We start from the raw sequence: 16,678 nt of genomic DNA on the forward strand, positions 1-16,678 counted from the left end.
GACGTAAACTAAATAGAGATTCCAAAGGCCCCCCATCCAACAAGACCAGCCAAGACTCAGAATGCAGCCCAGGCATAATCAGGCATGTCCGTAGGAAAGAGCTGAATTATATATATATGTCAATTCCTTGAACTATGTCAGGTGCTGTTCTATATCATGACTTGAATCATTCCACATCACTGGACTCTTTTGGCCTCTTTCTTGAACAGATTAGACATTTTTGAAAGTAAGGATAACGTCTTGAAATTATATTTATTTATGTATTTACTCATTTATGTAAGTGTATGTATGTATTATGTATGTATGTATTGTATTTAAAGTTGTGGATATATATATATATGTATGTATGTATGTATGTGTGTGTGTGTATATATATATATATATATATATATATATATATATATATATCACAAAATTTACTGTTTTGAACATTTTTAAGTGTACAGTGCAGGGCATTAAGTACATTGCATTTTGTGCACTCATCAAAACCCTCCATCTCCAGAACTTTTTCCTCTTCCAGAACTGAAACTTTGTATCCCTCTCTCTCCCAGGACCTGGCACCCACCATTCTACATCTGTCTCTATAAATTTGATTACACTATTTATCTCATATAAGTGGAATCACAGAATATTTTCCTTTGCTGGTTGGCTTATTTTGGTTAGTATAATGTCCTCAATATTCAAGAAACAAATATATGTTAATAGTTTACTACTCATGCTCCTCTCTAAGAAGCTTACATTTAGTAGAAATTAAGTATTAGAAGACTTAGTTTCTGATTATATTTAAATTGTGAATCATCTCTAAGTTTTATTGCATATAATCTTTGATTTGCTATTAAATTCTTTTTATGAGAATCAATATGGTCATTTATTTGAAGGCAGTTATGGGCTGACTTAGTTACTAATTGACTTTGATGTATGGATTACAGTTTATCACACAAAATCACCTAGTCTTCAATTGACCCTAATAATTCAATTATTTTGAATTAGATTATAGTGTCATGGTCACTAATAAGACCATGTCTCTTGATATTTCTTGTTCGTTGAAAGGTTTCTAATAAACTTGTTAAATTATTGTTTCTAAAATCCATCATTTTCTTTGAAATAATTGTTAGTGATTTATTGTTTTACATAAGCAACTACAGTACACTACTTTTCTTTGTTATTGGTTTTCATCTTTACACTAATGGCCCTATTCCCTGGACAAAATTCTGTCTATAATCTATGACATACTGACAAAAAAAACTATTAATATTTAAAAAATATTTTTTTGCCAACAAAATAGGTTTTAAAACTAATATTAAGAGATAATTCCAAATTTAAGCTATTTTTCTACTGACCACATTGTCCTGCATTTTGTAATTGTTGTTGCTCTATTTAATTTTATAACTCAATAATTTTACAAAAAATTGTAAATTAGTTTGCTCATGCAGTCATGCAAGCAATCTAGTTGATGTACATTCTTGTAGATTGCTTTTTTGTCCTGCTGTCTTGGCTCCCTTCTTTTATATTTATTTTGAATGCTCGTTGGCTATTGCACCTATGTATAACTTTCAAAGCTGTGATTTGATTTCAAAATATGTATTGACTCTGAAAAAATAAACTTAAAATTATTAGTTTATATTGTATATTAATAATTATATAACATAATAAGAAATTTAATTAAACACATTTCTATTTTTTTTGCCAATTTTAAATACAGTTTTATTTAAGACATCACATTTTTCACTTTACAACACAATGCTTATAGAGTGCATCATTTTTTTTTTTTCTATTCCATATAGGTATCAAGAACGCCAGTTATTTACTATATAGCATCTCAACTTTAAAATTGCCATGGAATTTGCTACAAATTTGGGTCCTTCCGTATTTTGTGTGGAACAATGCTAACTCCATGCTCAAGGTTGGCTTAATCAACCACTTCAATGGTGAGCCCAGAAGAAGCACCACTGGGGAACGCCCAGGCATCCCTCCTGGCATGCCCCCCATGCTCTGGTACAGCTTGGTAATGATGGGATTGCAGACTTTTCCCAGCTCTTTCTGCTGATGTTCAAATTCTTCCTTCTCTGCAGTCTGCTTTTCATCAAGCCAGTTGATTTCATTGCAGTTGTCAATCTTCTGTTTGTCCCCATCATTGATCTTGCCTTGGAGTTTTTTCATCTTCAACAGTTGCTTTCATGTTGAATGCACAGAATTCAAGTAAATTCTTGGAAGACACCTTGTCTGGCTGCTTTTCATCTTCAGCTCTGTACCTCTTAGCTTCTTGGTCCACGTGCTCAATGTCTTCCTTCCTCAGAGGACCCTGTCATTGGTGACGGTAATCTTGTTCTCTTTTCCTGTACTCTTACCCACAGCGGAGATAGTGAGGATGCCATTGGCATCAATATCAAAAGTGACTTCAATCTGAGGAACATCTCGAGGTGCAGGAGGTGTGCCTGTGAGGTCAAGCTTGCCAAGCTGGTTGTTATCCTTGGTCGTGGCCTGCTCACCTTCGTAAACCTGAATGAGCGCACCAAGCTGGTGGTCAGAGCAGGTAGTGAAGGCCTGTGTCTGCTGGGTCGGGATGACAGCATTGTGCTCGATGAGGACAGTCACGACTCCACAGCAGTCTCAATGTTATGGGAAAGAGGACTGACATCCAACAGCCACAAATCTTGAACATTTTCAGATTTGTCTCCAGATAGGATGGCTGCCTGGGCATCTGCACCATAAACAACAGCCTCATCAGGGTTGATGCTTTTATTCAACTCTTTTCCATTGAAGAAGTCTTGTCGGACTTTCTGAATCTTGCGGATACGGGTAGAACCACCCACCAGGACAATATCATGGATCTGGGACTTGTGGAGCATGGCATCCCAGAGGGCTTTCACTACAGGGGCCCAGGGTGCCACAGAAAAGGTCATCCCTCGATTCTTCAAATCAGGCACGGGGGAGAGAGGTATAGAGATCGATTCCTTCATAGAGTGAATTAATTTCAATACTGGCCTGGGTGCTGGAAGAGAGTAGCTTAGCACGTTCACAAGCAGTACGGAGGCGAAGGATAGCCCTCTTGTTCTCACTGATGTCCTTCTTATGCTTGCACTTGAACACTGCAATAATGGTTGTCAAAGTCTTCTCCACCTAAATGGATATCCCTAGCTATAGATTTGACCTCAAAGAATCCTTATTCAGTTGTGAGAATGGACACATCAAAAGTGCCACCTCCCGAGTCAAAGATCAGCACATTTCTTCCAGCTCCAACCTTTTGTCTAAGCCAGTGAGCAGCAGCAGCTGGCTCACTGATGATACTAAGTACATTGAGACCAGCAATAGTTCCAGCAGCTTTGGTAGCGTGACGCTGAGAGTCACCGAAGTAAGCAGGTACTGTGACGACAGCATTGGTAACAGTCTTCCCAAGGTAGGCTTCTGACATTTCCTTCATCTTTGTCAAAACCATAGATGACACTTCTTCTGATAGAAACTCTTTGTCTCTCCCTTGTATTCTACTTGGACCTTGGACCTGTCAGCATCACTCACCACCATGAAGGGCCAATGCTTTCTATCAGATTGGACAACATCATCAAATCTATGTCAAATCAGGCATTTAACATAAAAAAATGTGTTGGTGGGGTTCTTTGCAACTTGGTTCTTTGCAGCATCACCGCTCAACCATTAGGTATCAGCAAAGGTGACATAACTTGGGGAGATTTCGTTTCCCTGGTCGTTAGCAATTATTTCCATTTATCCATGCTGGAAGACACCAACAAAGAGCAGGTGGTGCCACGATCAATGCCAACTTCAGGTAGGTCCCTTAGACATGGTTGCTTCAGTCTAAGTGTGGCTTGTGAGGAAGAGAGATCCGGACACCTACCCTTATATCCAATGAGTGATTAAAACACATTTTTAATAGCGAACAATAGTGATGAAGGACAATAACACCAACATATTACATGAATATTAGGATTAAGAGAAAATATGCATAAAGTGCTTGGCATACTGCCTGCCACCTAAAAGTTTAACAAAAAATGTTGGTATTATGTGTTGTTAAAGTTTGTTTTGAGGAAAAATCATTTATTTATAAGAAAACTTGAATATCTAAGAAACTCCAGTTAGAATAAAATCCTGTTATTATAGCTTTATAATGGCTTATAAATGTAGTTTACGTGGGGTAAGAAAACTATTATTCAGTTTACAATCAGATGAAATTCTAGACAGAAAGCATTGTTTTAGAAATATACTGCCAATTGACTCTAACAACTGTAGGTGAAATAGGACACAAATATGCAAAGACAATCCTTACAATTTCTCCAATTTTGTTGTGCAAAAGGTAATAGTTACTACTCAAATAAATCTTGAGAATGTGAATGAGTTGGTACTTGACGGCTGATCTCACTTATTCAAAAGAATCTCTTGCCCTCATTTAGTTCCTTCTGTGCTTAAGAATTTTCTGAGAAGAAATGCCAACATTCTGAAAGGCTGAGAGAAGGGTGAATGCCAATTATAGTCCCAGTTGAACACAAATAATTCCACCCATCAGTAAGCAAGAAGGTGAACCATTCGAGGAGTTCCTTATATTAATGCCACAGTAAATGTGGCGAGTCCGTCACAGGATATTTCAATACATCGTGCATGTTATTCAGATTTACAGGCAACCTGCTGAGACGCTGGAGACCTACTTTCCTCTGCTGTGATTTTAGTGCATTTTAAGAAATATCCCTAAATTTTACCCCTTCCCCCAAATACTTGGTTCTGTAGTGCTTTCTGAGTTAATAGGAAACATGCTCATGCTCTCTTCCCCTAATTTAAAGGAAGGCATATATCTCCTAGAGAGATGAACAGTGGTAAGCTAAAATCAGCTGATCTTTCATTAAAAAAAAAATCAATCCTGTAATCTTCTACAATAAATAGATAAACAAACAAAAATATAGAAGAAAAGAGAGACAAATATATAATTTATCATCCAAACACAAAAGTCTAAGTAAGCATTATATAAAATACCTAGCACAATTGACAAATTTATTGTTCTCACTGAGGTAAATTCCAGTTTTGATCTATTGTCTGTTATAGATTTGTTATCACTATAGCTACATGTTATTTCACAAATAATATAACTCTTACAATAACAGTATTTTTGGAGGAAATATTGAATACTGCTTGTTGAGTTAATAGCCTATTTCAGTCAAATTGCCTTAAAGTATGTACTTATTACATGTATTAACGATTTTTAATAATTTAAATTATATAGCATAACTGTGAACTGCAAAGGAACTCTCATTGATTCTTTGTGGTAAATTAAAGTTGCAAAACAACCCAGTAGAATTTCCCTCAGGAAAGAAAATATGCAAACACATCTTTAAAATGATGGACAACTTTTGAAGAGAGGATCCATTCTGTGTCCCAGTTTTGGTTAAATTTGTGAAATGTGTTCAGTACTTGCCTGTGGCAGGTCTGTTAGAAGTGCATCCTGCTTTCCTGCAGAAGGCACCCCCGAGTAGTGCAAGAGCACAACTTATTGCAGAGTATAATAGCTATGTATCAAATAACAGGCAAGGATGACTGCAGCTTGGGTCCCCTCACTAACACAAGTGCATTGGTCTGTACTTTGCATATAGTACATTAGCATTTACTCGAGTATTATTTATGGTTTGAGAGTTAACATAGCATAATGGTAAAGATTATGGTCAGTGGAATCAAATTATATGGCTTTAAATACTGACAGACAAGGCCAGTTATGAAATTTGGAGCAATTTACTCAATCTCTGTGTTTCATGTTTCTTGTTTATAAAATAGAGATTCTCCGACTTAGAGGATTGTTTGGGGACTAAATATACAATCCATAAAAAGTTCTTATTACTGTCTTTGGCCTATAACAAATGATCAAAGATAATTAACTATTGTTATCTTCATTACTATTTTCTTTAAGAAACAAAAATTTAAAAATATATTTTGGTTATTTTTTACCTATCAGTACCTATTGTTCTATTTACTCTGTTATTGCACCTGTAAAAAAAGTATAGGCTGTCACCTTTCAAAATATTAAATAATTCACCAGACACTTACAAAACATCTATTATGTTTTAAGCACTGTTAGTCACTGATGAAATTACAGAACAAAATAGATTCATTCTCTGCTTATGTGAATCTCATAGTTCATTATGGAAAGATTTAGATTGCCATTAAAGGGGGATATTCAATTTTACTGTAATAAGAAAACTATCATCCTATTTTTAATTAAAAATTAGTCTACTTTCAGACTAATTATTTAACATAGTACTAAATATGGGTCAAATACAGAAGTTGGCAGTCTCTGTCTAGCAGCTAAGTGCTGCCTTACATTTAAGCGCTACATATATTCTTACAGTCATTCATCCATTTAATCAAATTGTTGTTGAGCCTTTCCTTGTACTGGCTCTGAGAGGCACTGGGAACCAAAACATCAATAAGAACTTCTCATCCTTGCCCTCTGAAAGTAGGGGGAGAGTAGAAATGTAAATAGGGGGTGAGTTTATTTATAATTAAAGGTGTGTGTAAAATGCTTTAGGAAAAAAAGAGAAGTAAGCTGAATGCAGGAACATTTTAAATTTTATATTTAAAAGTTGAGAAATAGAGATACATGTATGAAAAACAAAAGTTATAAACAAAAAGAGTCTATGTAACAATGTCATAGTTCTTAATATGTAAGTATTAGTAATAGTAATTAAGTAATACACAAGAAACATATTACTTAATATGTAAATAATATATTTGATTGAAAGTAGAATTGAAATTACAAAGGTAAAAGGAGAAACATAAAAAACAATAACTGACTTCCGGCTTAAAAAAAAATGTTATGAGAAAACAGTATATTATAATTTTATTTTTACTGAAAACAGTGCAAAAGGAATCTAGCCTAAGGCACCGGATTTAAAAGAATTCCCTCAGCAAGCTGGGATGTGTTTCAGGAAAGTTACAGAATAGTTATTGGTGAATATTTACCAGTTATAATATAGACATTGTTTCTTGAAGAGCGGAGGCAAATGCCTTATGTGTTCACACAAATAAGTTAAACCATGCAGCTGAAGGTAGGCATCTACAGGAAGCCTCTGAGACTGGGCAGTAACACTCAAAATTTACTCATCAGTGGCCACAGGTAACAGTCTGTAAGCTGAAAGAAAAATGTACACCAAGTTTGACAAGTGACGTTCTGATTCGCAGGATAGCAAGATGTCTAACATAAAGATGTCTTGTTAATCGGGAAAAAGGCCTTGATTAGTAGTCAAAAGAAATATACAATAGGAAGTTTTTTTAACAACCGATAAGAGACAGATACCCTGTTCTTCTGCAAACAGGTGTAATCCCATTCTCTGCTTCTGATGGTGCTTGCCCCCCAAAAAAGAAAGCCACAACCACAGCAACTCTGTGCTTTCCGCTAAGGGTTACTTACATCATTTACTCTTCATTAGATACTGATTGAAAAAACATCACATATTCTGGCTGAGTTATGGCTATTTTGAATGTCAGGTTTTCGGTTTTATATATGCCTCAAAAATGACCCACGGAGTCATTTATGCCCATATGTCATCTAACCAAGAGAAAGTGAGCTCTGAATTCTCGCTCTTGAATGAAATTTTTAGATTGGAATTTGGACTCTCAAGGACTTGCAGAATAACAGACGTAGAAGGAAGCATTTGTGGAGGCCCTTAGTGCATATTTAGAGCTATTAGTGGTTGTTCTTTGGATGAGCGTGTATATTCCTATTACGGTTTTAACAGTGCTTCCTCCTAGTTTAAGTAATAAATCTTCTACTGACGTGAGTTGGTTGACACCAAATAAACGTGAAATTACGTTGAGAAGGAAAGAGCAAGTGAAATACTTGGCTGAGACGTAGTCCCTTAGTAGGAAATGAGCCCTTAAGTCTCTTTTCAGTGAGCCAGAATTCAGTATAGCCCATTAACATTCTGCCACCCCGTGGCTTGTTTGAATGAATTCAATGAATTCCTCCTTTTCTCCAGCTCTGCTTAGTTCAAGCAAACACTGACCTATCCAGGATGCATTTTCCAGACTCCTGTGTCAAGTATGTTCTTGGCCGAATTTGGCCAGAGAAGTTCTAGCAGGGTCAGGTGGCATATCTGACAAGAACTGCTTCTAAAAGCCTGGCCTCCTACGGTTCCATGTCCTAGTGAGGATCCAGGCTCCTGGGCTCTGGAAAAAATATTGTTCCTCCTTTGTCCCTCCAACCTAGCAGTGGTAAAGATTCCTGCTGTTGCTTGCCTTGGGTTCTCCTTCACAGATCCCTACTGATTTCTTGGCTGTTCCATTGTCTACGTAACTGATTCCTTGAATTAATTATATTTGTTTAAATATTCACAGTAGCATTTTCATAAGCGGTTTGCATTAGCCAATATAGTCTTGGAACCAGAGGTAGTCTCAAGATAGAAATCCTCAAGTTGGGGTTCTGAGATGAATTATTCATCTGTTGGAGTGGGATATTGTTAATTAATGATTTGCAAAAGTATTGTGATTACATAAATTATTGCATGTGTTGCGTGGAATAAAGTGCAAGTCAAACGCAAGACTTTAGGAAATCAAGGTTGCTTCACTGACCATTCACCACGACAATAATGATGCTTGTTCAGACTGCAAGGTGGAATCTCTATTTCTGATGGCACCAGAGGGCTCACAGGAAAAAGAAGCTCAGAGCTTCAAAGTTTCCCCTTAAGACATGGGGAGCAACAAGAGAGGTTTAAATATGACATTTAAAATAATTTTATACTCTTTCAAGTTTCAAGGAAAATGTGGTTGTTAATCAGGGCTAATTGTAAAGGTGGCAGAATCACAAGTCAAGATGAACACACAACGGTACCAAGTCTGTTATGTAGAAGTGAGGGTACTAGTGGAGGAAGACGGGACAGCAAGGCTTGGGGTGAGTATATCGGGGTGTACCTAACTGAGCCTGAGAACCGTTAAGTCCTCCTTTGCAAGCAGACACAGCTTTTTCTTCCTTCTCTGAGGAAACTAGCTGAATTAGTCACAGTCTACTGAAAACAGCATGCATACTTGTTTAATATTTTGAAGTTAATTTGATAAATAAACTCCTAAAGAGTCTGGCCAGTGTTAAGAAAAAAAAAAGAATATTGAGGCACCCAGGTACTTGCAACTGCGGTGATCTTTACCACATGTTCCTGAAAGAGTAAGGGGAAAATGAGAGCCTAGTCTGACTTAGAGCCACTCAACAGGAACCCTATTTGTAGATAGACAAAAGCACTACCAAAAATGCAACTCAACCTTTCTCTCCACCAACCCTCCAACATGGTGTTGGTGTTTCCATTGGCCAAATCCAACTAGAAGCGAAAAATTCAAAAGGCAACTAAACCTGTAAGAGCTAGCCTCTAATGATATGTAGTAGGTAGCAAAATATGAAGAGTGAATCTGGAGGTGGAGGAGAGCAAATGGAGATTATAAATTTCACCACTTTTTCCAGTCCTCATCCATTCCAGGTATCTACCCAGAGGAAAAAATTCTCAGCCTTGGGAAGACACCCTATCACTGAAAAATAATTTGAGTTCAATTATACTTCCCCATGGGACCACAATGATAACATCAGCCATCATCTTTACTTTTTACATATGGTAGCCAGAAATGTTAATTTAAATTATAGCTGCCAAAGTGCTCAACGGTGTGCCTCGTCACTAGGCCTACAAATGATATTTACAGCTTTAAAAAAAAAAAAAAACAATCATTCTATATTCTTCTTACTCTCTGACGCCATCTCTGACCTTTTGGTAACATCTTTACTGGTATAATAATCTAAGTATTTGTTATAGGATCCGAGCCCTCACTGCAACTCGTCTTTAATGGGTGGATGCCGTATCCCATTGATGGTGAGGACTGGACATGGGAATAATAAGAGGTACTCCAGTGCATCCTCTGCTTTAGTGGTCCTTTGCTCCTGTGGTAGAATAGCAGACCAATTCTCTCTTCACAGTTGGGAATAAGAACTGACCAGTAGACTGACCTTATTCTCTACTCCTGTTTTCAGCAGCATGAGGAACCCCAAATGGCCAGAGGGTCATCTCAACAAGCTAATTAACAGAACCATGACTATGTTCCCTAGCACATGTACTCTTCCTTTGGCCACTAGTACCTCCACACCCACCAAGGCCAAGGCTGAAGAGATAAACAGCAAACATTAGAGAAATGAGTTATTAAATATATTAATGAACGGGGCTTACCTTTACCTTGGTTCTCAGACTAATACATTCTAACTAAAGAAAAATTAGAATAATACAGTAAACTGCATTGTAATTATAGGACGCAAGTGAATCTACAATAGGCCAAACTCTTTCTATCAAACTCTTTCTTTCTGGGTGAGGAGTTCCTAGTAACACCAATGTATACCTTGTACATGAGCTCATTGTTACATTTATTTCACAGTAAAATGAGTTCTTTGTTTGGAGGCAATGATGTGTGAGAAAACAAGGCCATAAATAAGGCATTCTATAAATCTACCTGCGGATGTTAGGGCAGGAATATTTCAGACATGGAATGAAAGCTCATATTTGGAATATGCTCATGTATTCCCATGAAGACAAATCATCACTTCACACCTAAGGGAAAGGGTCAAATGTAGTCTAACCATAACATCTATTGATGGTTGGACAAGTGGTAGCGAGATCAGCCTCAATGAAGGAAAGTCCATTTTTTGAGCCTATACCTAGCCCATATCTCTATCTGCATATCTTCTTCATACAGAACCCACTGAGGAGACAATGGGCTATTTGAAGAATGAGGTTGACTGGCATCAACAGGATGGTTCAGCTTGTCTACCTGATAATGAAAAGTCTCCTCTGAAGTGGATGCTTCTGGAAGGTATCTATTTGGTACATGAATCTTTGTCTTTCTTCTCATTCTGTGATGTCCATCCATATTTTTCCCAATCTTCCTTGTCATAAATAAATATTCCAATTTTATTCTTTAAGTTTCCAGCAAAATAAAATTTAGCCACTACCCATAAATCCATATAGATCTATACCATACATCGTCTTTCATATATATATAACATAACTAGATATACTGCTTGACATTTGGTCAAGAAAAGCTTTCTTTTCACCACTATCTTCTACAGGCTCCCAAGTCAGGCTGTAATGGAGCAACTATGCACTTCCTGATGGAATGCACTATGTGTATACCTATCTATAAACCAGGCCTATGCTTTCCCCCTTCAGTTAGTAAGTCCTAGGGAGCTCCGCATGAGACCTTACATGTGGATTGAGTAAGAAGTGGTGAAACTGTAGGAGTTGTATTTATGAGTTTGAGCCATCTGCTTTCACTAATTATTTGTGCAATCTATGCCTTTGAGATCTTGGTTTCACATTTAACCATTTCAACTTTACAATGAAATGCTTTGGCTAATAGCCAAGATTACACCTTTATGATAAGTTGTAATCTCAGTGTATGATTGGAAAAGGAGTATAGGCTTTGCACTGGCTTATTCAACTAGGAATTGCCAGAGTCTCCATATCATATCTCTCTCTACCACAAAGATTTTCTTCATGATTATTTATGCTGTACCATTAAGTACAAATGGAAGAACTGCTTGCATCTCAGACTGGGTATGCTGAAGTATCTTCTCTTGATCCAGCTTCCGTTCTAAACTGATAGCATTATAGATTTCCCAGTTAATGAGACAGAACAGAACAATCTAAATTTTAACAAAACCCCAAAGCGTCAAAATTTGGCTTCTTCCTGAATGGCAATCTGAGGTGTACTAAGTTGTCTTCTACTTTAAAGGAATAGCCCCAACATACCCTAAACACTAGATAAAAGCACTAATATGGGAGCCCCTGAGTCTTCTCAGGGTTTACTGCCTGCAATCTGGTGTACATGTATCTCATTAAAGCATATATGGAGCTTGGTAATTCCTCTTTATCAGGTCAGTTAGTAAAGCTTTCATATGGTTAAGGAGAGTTGATCAAGGTAAACATAATAACATTTATTCCAATGTCCCCACTTCCTAAACCGGTGGACCCCTTTCTCTCTATAGTATATTAGTTCTGACCTCTTAACCTCATTGACTCTAGGCTATTGCTGAGCCAAAGATTTTCTTAACCAACACACCAAACTGTTGAGATCCATCCTAGGGGCTGGAGCTAACGTTTCAGATTCTGAATTCCAAGTAATTAATTGCCTACTATCAGTACATTTAGCCTTAAAAAAAATCTTTATGTTCCATTTTTCTAACACAATTAAGATCCTTCCCCACAAAGGATGGGAGGAGACACGCCCAAAGTTAGGTAATTGAAAGTTGGTTTCTTTAAATTAAAATCTAGTTTCCTCAGATTTGGGGAAGGTCTGATTTTGCTGTAAAGGGTGGTTCAGGGGCAATTAAGGATTCAAGCTGCTAAGCTCTGTTGAAATCTTCATCTAACGTTCTTCAACTTATTATAATTTGTCTCTACTCCTCACAAGGTAATCTCTACATTGAAAAAATGTTTAGTGATATCTTACATCTACAAACACATCAGTGAATAAAACAAACAAAAATCCCTGTCTTCACAGTTACATTATAGTAGGAGAAGAAAATGACATGCCAAATAAAATATAAAAGTTTGTTAGCAATTAGTTCTAAGAGAAAAAGAAATAATGCAGGAAAGGGCGCTGGATAGAACGTATCAGTAAAAGAGGAGTTGCAATTGAGGTAAGTGTCTATGTTGGACTTTCACTAAGAAGATGACATGAAAGGTAAGGGTTGAAAGCATGAAGATGCAATCCATTTGGAGTTCAAGGTACTTAGCATTCCAGGCAGACGAAACCTCAAGGACAAAGGTCTTGAATCACAAGTGCCTCTGACTGGCTCAGTGAACAATGAGAGGACAGTGTAGTTGGAGTGAAGTGAACCAGGGGTAACAGCAGTACAAGATGAAATAAGAATGGGGCCAGACCTAAAAAGCCTTGTATATTTTAAGAATTTCAGGTTTTAATCTCAGCCTGTTGTAATAGATTGAAGCTTGGGGGCGAGGGTGAAGGTTGTGGAAGCAGAGAGTCAGGAGGCTATCACAATAGTGTAGAGTAGCCAGGGAGGTAGGGAGGCCATTGAGATCAAAGACATTTCACCCAGTTTGAGATTAAGAAACAGGTTTCAGTTAAGGAATTTTCCACCTAAGAGATAACTAATTCTCTCTAATTCTCTTTAATGAGAATTCCCTCATTCTCTCTAATTCTACTCCAATCAGATTTTTACCCCTAGACACCATTTAAACTACCCTTGTCACCAGTTACCTCCATGTTCTCCATGCTCTGCCCTCTGCCCTTTTATCTCTTTAGATTTCAAACATTAGAACAATCTTGTGTAGAGGAAATAGTCATGATGGAGTCATCAATCTCAGCTCAGAAGTCTGATGTGTAGTGGCTTATGGAGAATACCAGCTGCTAGCCACCAGAGGCCTTTTGAGGAATAAGATTTTGGCTTCACAGAAAGCAGCGTCCAGGTCCCTAAGACCATTGTATTCAGGTGAGTAGCGCCTTCAGATGAGGAAAGACAAGCAACCAACTCCCGGGCTCCTTGGCAGGCTGCTCAACCAAACATTCTAGCACCACCTATTAAATAACTCTGCTTTTGTCTTCCATGCCAACAAGTAGTAACAGTGGCTTGCACTAGGATAGTTGCAGTTGGATACCTTAATAGTAAAAAAAATCCTCAAATTCTGATTATGTCTTAAAGGTTTAAACAACAGGATTTTCTGAAAAATCTGATGTGGAAAGAGAGAATTCAAGGGTGATTCTTGCATTCTTAACCAAGGAACTGGAGAATGAAGTTGCCACTAGCTAAAATAGGGAGAATTGCAAAGGATCTGAGATTCAAAGATAATGCAGAGCTCAGTCTTGGACACGGAAGTGTGAAGTACCTGTTAGCATCCCAGAGAAGATGATTGGAGAGAAGTCTGGGCTGAAGATGTAAATTAACATATAGACATGGTCATTGTCAGCATAAAGTTGGGACTTAAAGTGCCACGAGAAGATGAGGTCATCAAAAAAGTGACCGTAGATATCGGTAAATGTCCATCCAAGGACTGATCTCTGTGTATTCTGAAGTTTAGAGACAAAGGAGATAAGGAAAATCAACAGATAACACTGAAAGAACAAAGGCCAAATCTAGTAGAAAAACCAGGGGGAGTGCTATCTCATAAGTTCATAGAAGAAAATGTTTGAGGAGAAGAAAGTGATGAGCTAGGAAAACACGCTGCTGAGAGGTCAAGATGAAGAAGAAGAGTTGACCACCAGCTTTAGAACATGGAGGTCATATGACTCAACAAAAGTAGTTTAGCTATGGTTGTGGGGGTAAAATAAAGACAAACTGGCAAGAAACCAGTTGGAGAGAACTCATTCTAATGGTTTTGCTGTAGAAAGAGGCTGGAATTATGGTAGAAATAGAAACTGATGGTGAAACCTTTTTGTTTTAAGAACACAAATCATTTTTGTATATTGATAGGAATTTAAAGAAAGAAAATTATTAATGCAGGAAAGAAAGGGGATAAATGGGGAGGGGGCAATGTTCTGAAATACTCGTAAGTGATAGGATATAAAATTTAGATCACAGATGAAAAGGTTGGACTTGCCTACAGTTCTCTTATTGTAATAGATGATAATATGGACTCTGATAAGTGTAGATGTGTTCATGGTTGGCTGTGAAGTTTTTTTTTCAGATTTTTTGCATTTTCTTAGTGAAATAGAAAGCCAGACCATTATCTGTGTTTTAGACTGAGGAAGGTTTGGGCAATTTGAGGGTAGAAAGAAGGTATAAAACAGTCAAACAGGAGGGTTTAGTTAAACTGTTCACCGAAAATTACCGACAAATTTTTTGTGTATAGAATAGAAAGGCAGGTGACCAAGGACAAAACCTGAGAGATTCCAAAAATCATTTTATATGTAGAGGGGGAAAAAACACACGCACACACAAAAGAACCTCTCAAAAAGTTCACCTGGAAGGAGCAGACAGAGAATTTGGGTGAAATACAATTCAGGAAACAGTGGTGTAAAGGGGCAAGAATGCTGCAGAAATCATGTTAAGATGCTAAGACCTCAAAAGTTTCTATTACATTAAGTAAAAAGAAAATAATTATTTGGCAAAAATTATTTTGGAAGGTGGGCATATATTAGCAATAATAATTTAGATCTATTAAAAACTTAATATATTCCAGGAATTGGATATGAGACTTTGTATGCATTATTTTATTTGATACTTAAACAACTCTATGAATTAGGTACAATCATATCCTCATTTAACAGATGAAGCAATTAAAGCACAAAAAGATAAAGTAAATAAGTCACAGATGCTGAGAACAGAGATTTTGGACCAGGCCTCTTTGCTAGAGAACATTCCACCTTAATTACTACATTAAACTGCCTTCCAGAAGTCAATTTCCATGGATTACTGGTGAGTGGACATCAAGAAACACAAGGAGTAAAGACAGCTTTTCAAGACATTTACTGTGATGGAAAGAAGAAAAATAATTTGATAATTGTCGAGGATGGTATTGAGAAGATTTTCATTGTTTTGTGTTCTTTTCACTTTGTCTGTAAATTAGTAGCATCTTGAATACATTTACATATTAATGGGAAAGAGCCACTACTGAAGGAGATATTGAAGATACAGGAAAGAGAGAGGGACAAAGAAATCAATTTATAGAGTGCAATCTCTAAGGAGACAGGCAAAGATAGAGTCTAAAGCCCAGGTTTAAAAATTTAAACAATAAACTTCAAAGAATATGCTGGACACTTTTTGTATTGTTAGAAAAGGAAGAGATTTTTTAAAAATGAATGGAAGTGCACGTCTATTTGTACATTTAGTGGCAGGAATTTGAGAGAGAGCCTTTCAAATCAATCGTAATAGTAGGAGGCAAGATCGTCTGCTAAGAACTGGGCAAAGGGAAATGATGAGGTCAAAGAATTGGTGGAGTGGTGAACATATGTATTAGCCTTTTTAGGAAAAGTCCAGAAGGCTGACTTCGGAATGATACTGGAATCGGGATTGACAGTTTGCATGGAAGGCAGAGTTGACAATGAAAATCATGCAATTTGTTTTATTGTATCTATTAATACTATTAATAGATAACACTCAGCATGAATATGGACCAGGCATTGTTTTAGGCACTTTGCGATATTCATTTTCACTGCCACTCCATCAGGTTAGTATTAATATTGTCCCCATTATAGATGAAAAACTTCAGAACAAATAAATTAGATAAAATGGCCACCATTATAAGCTAATACATGGCAGAGCTGCAGTTTGACCCAAATGTAGTTATTAGCCACTGTCTCATACACAAAACTATGACGTCCTATGCTTTGCCTTTAGCAATGATAAATAACTCAAATACGGGCACAAGGGAATGACACAGTAACACAATATGTCACGTGGGTGAAGGGTTTTGGCAAGAGACTACTTGGAATGAGGACTCTAGTATATAAACTAGATACGGAAGGCAAGTAAAGGCAAGTACGTAGAAGCTGCGACATCATAGGATATCAGCGTGGGCTGTGAGAGCGTGCTGTCTGCCTCTGAAAGCACAGAATTGGAAAAGCAATTCTTGGCTTCAATGTCCAGAAAAAAATGTTCAAGATTTGTTAGCGAGGCCCCATCTATGAATCCCCCCTTCATGTTAATTCTTCTATAGCTGACTTGTGTAATCATGTTTTGATTCTAGACTTTAAAAGTTAATTT

General features: G+C 37.1%; 1 pseudogene; it reads right to left on the reverse strand.

Annotated features, from left to right (window-relative positions):
• Positions 1-1,909: 1,909 nt before the first annotated feature.
• The window catches only part of LOC117038054 (heat shock cognate 71 kDa protein-like), a 69,743-nt pseudogene continuing 54,974 nt past the window's right edge, over positions 1,910-16,678 (reverse strand).

Source organism: Rhinolophus ferrumequinum, chromosome 2 (genome assembly GCF_004115265.2).
Source record: "Rhinolophus ferrumequinum isolate MPI-CBG mRhiFer1 chromosome 2, mRhiFer1_v1.p, whole genome shotgun sequence".
Classification (NCBI taxonomy): Eukaryota; Metazoa; Chordata; class Mammalia; order Chiroptera; family Rhinolophidae; genus Rhinolophus; species Rhinolophus ferrumequinum.